The sequence below is a fragment of the Dendrobates tinctorius genome, unplaced genomic scaffold, assembly GCF_039654945.1.
Source record: "Dendrobates tinctorius isolate UK_male_01 unplaced genomic scaffold, ASM3965494v1 ptg000021l, whole genome shotgun sequence".
NCBI lineage: Eukaryota > Metazoa > Chordata > Amphibia > Anura > Dendrobatidae > Dendrobates > Dendrobates tinctorius.
The window spans coordinates 1,635,425-1,638,069 of NW_027361689.1; the positions used below are offsets into that span (position 1 = coordinate 1,635,425).

General features: G+C 49.1%; 1 long non-coding RNA gene across 1 annotated transcript; it reads right to left on the reverse strand.

The window, feature by feature from the left end:
- Positions 1 to 474: 474 nt before the first annotated feature.
- Positions 475 to 2,186, reverse strand: LOC141083710 (uncharacterized). The gene is made up of 2 exons (XR_012230792.1): positions 2,037 to 2,186; positions 475 to 1,926 (listed from the first exon to the last, which is right to left on the reverse strand). It is a non-coding gene; the product is annotated as an uncharacterized lncRNA (long non-coding RNA).
- Between the last annotated feature and the right edge of the window lie 459 nt (positions 2,187 to 2,645).

A 2,645-nucleotide genomic window follows, 5' to 3' on the forward strand; every position in this document is an offset into this window, starting at 1 on the left:
AAACTGGTGAAACTTGACAAGTTTCAACAGTTTGTTTTTCATGAAACCAGATTCTAGTTGGTAAAACTAGAGTTATTACACTAGGCCTTGTAATGACTACACTAGGCCGTGGTATTTCAAATATGAGTATAGTAGGCCTTGGGGCTAGTAGTATAGTAATATGTGAAATACCACGGCCTAGTATAGTCATACCAAGGCCTACTGTAATAACTCGATTTTTAACAACTAGCATCTTGTTTCACAAAAAACAAACTGGTGAAACTAGAAAGAAACTTATTTTTTAGACAAGTTTCAACAGTTTGTTTTTCATGAAACCAGATCCAAGTTGGTAAAACTCGAGTTATTACACTAGGCCTTGGTATGACTATACTAGTCCGTGTTATTTCACATATGACTATACTAGGCCTTGGGTTGGTTTTTAACATGTATTTACCCATCAGTGTGTGTGAGCGGCGCAAACAACATTAATGAAACTTTGTAATGGTGAACCACAAATGTAAATTTATTTTTAATCACAAAAATAAACCAAAAAATTATTTTTTCCGGCGTTTGGGGGCAGATGGTTTCAATTTGGGGGTGTGCAGGGAATATGCAACACTTGCAGTTGAAGACGGTGTTTGAGGGGAAGGGGCAACAAAACTTGTGGGGGAAGGTAGTCCAGTTAAGGGAATTAAACTAGGAACACTTGGAGGAGAGGAAATCTGTTCAGGTACATTAGTTGTAATGGCATGTCGCCGTAGGCTTGTGTGCCTGGACCGACTTTGGCCCAATGCCCGCCTTGATAGATTTCGCCTTGAACTAGGGGCAAATATTGAGTGTAGGTCCCCCGTCTGCTGGTGTGGCTGCTGCTGCTGCTGAGGTGGCTGCTGCTGCTGAGGTGGCGGCTGCTGCTGAGGTGGCTGCTGCTGCTGCTGAGGTGGCTGCTGCTGCTGCTGAGGTGGTTGCTGCTGCTGCTGAGGTGGCTGCTGCTGCTGAGGTGGCTGCTGCTGCTGCTGAGGTGGCTGCTGCTGAGGTGGCTGCTGCTGCTGAGGTGGCTGCTGCTGCTGCTCTTCGTTGGCAGTGCTCGTCCTTGCAGGAGGACTGGTGGCGGCAGTGATGGTCTAGGTTTGCAGAGTGGTGGTGGCAGGGCTACTACATGTTGTTGTAGCGGCAGGGCTGTTCCATGTTTGCCTAGTGGTGGCTGAGCTCCACGCATGCATGGGAGTGGCGGTGGTGCTCCAGACAGGAGCAGCGCTTGCCATGGTGGTGTCGGTGAAGTGACCAGCTGCACTCAGACTTGTGGTGGTGTAACGGTGGGTGTCCTGGCTTTGAATAGAGGTGTCCGTGCAGTGGTATGCAGCACAAGTCGGTAGTGAGGTGAAGCGAGTCAATGGTGGCACAGGTGGAAATGACACCACTGACTGCTGACCGTACCGATTATGCTGCATAGCCTGCAAGAAAGCATTGTTGCAGGCCTGCAGCACATTCAGCTGTTGCTCAGGACTAAGGTGTTCCGCCATGCCCTTTTCAATCTTACTAAAAAAATGGTGTGCTGGTCTGTTGAGGTCGGCCTCCAGACGGTCAAGGCGCTGTTCTACAGAATTGAAGCGGTGTTCAAAGTGGTTAAAACCACGTTCCATGAGTGCAAAACCGCTTTCAACTCTGTCGGACAGTGACTTGAGGCTGGAATTAAAGGCCTCGCTCAAATGCATAAACTCGGGCAAGACATTCCTGTCCAAGGCCCTCTGCCGCTGGCGGGTAGTGCCCGCATAACCAGTGGCAGAGACCTGGGACAGGGGAACACCTGATGGCCCAGCTTCCTGGTCACCAGCTGTGTGTGTGGCTGACCTGCAAGGTGCTTCCTGGCTGTCGGATGGCTGGGACGGGTCAGAGGACGTCCGAGGAAGGACCGCTCCAGGGCCAGGTTGCAGGGTGCTGCTCCAGGTGCTGTGGAAGAAAGGAAAATCATTACTACCATGCCTTTACAAGAAGCATCAGCTGTGGATTAGAAAAACACAGATTAATAAAAATAAAAACCCAAAATTTATAATACTTACGATCTCGTGGCAAGGACCGGTCTTAGGAACTGCAACGCGTGATAGTGACGGTATCTAGTTCTGGTCCTTGACGCAGATCCACTGCGAACCTGGCCCTCAGCACGAACATCACTGTTGAAGCGGTCCTTGATCGAACGCCAACGTGTTCGGACTTTGTCCACTGTTGTTAAAAAAAAAACAGTGCCGTCAAGGACAACAGTCACTGCGGCACAATATAGCAATACAATACTCAAAGCAGTCACTGTAGACCCCGATGACACTGTTGGGTTTCCTGCTAGAATACACCTAGCACGAAACCCAACAGTGCCGTCAAGGACAACAGTCACTGCGGCACAATGTAGCAATACAATACTCAAAGCAGTCACTGTAGACCCCGATGACACTGTTGGGTTTCCTGCTAGAATACACCTAGCACGAAACCCAACAGTGCCGTCAAGGACAACAGTCACTGCGGCACAATGTAGCAATACAATACTCAAAGCAGTCACTGTAGACCCCGATGACACTGTTGGGTTTCCTGCTAGAATACACCTAGCACAAAACCCAACAGTGCCGTCAAGGACAACAGTCACTGCGGCACAATGTAGCAATACAATACTCAAAGCAGTC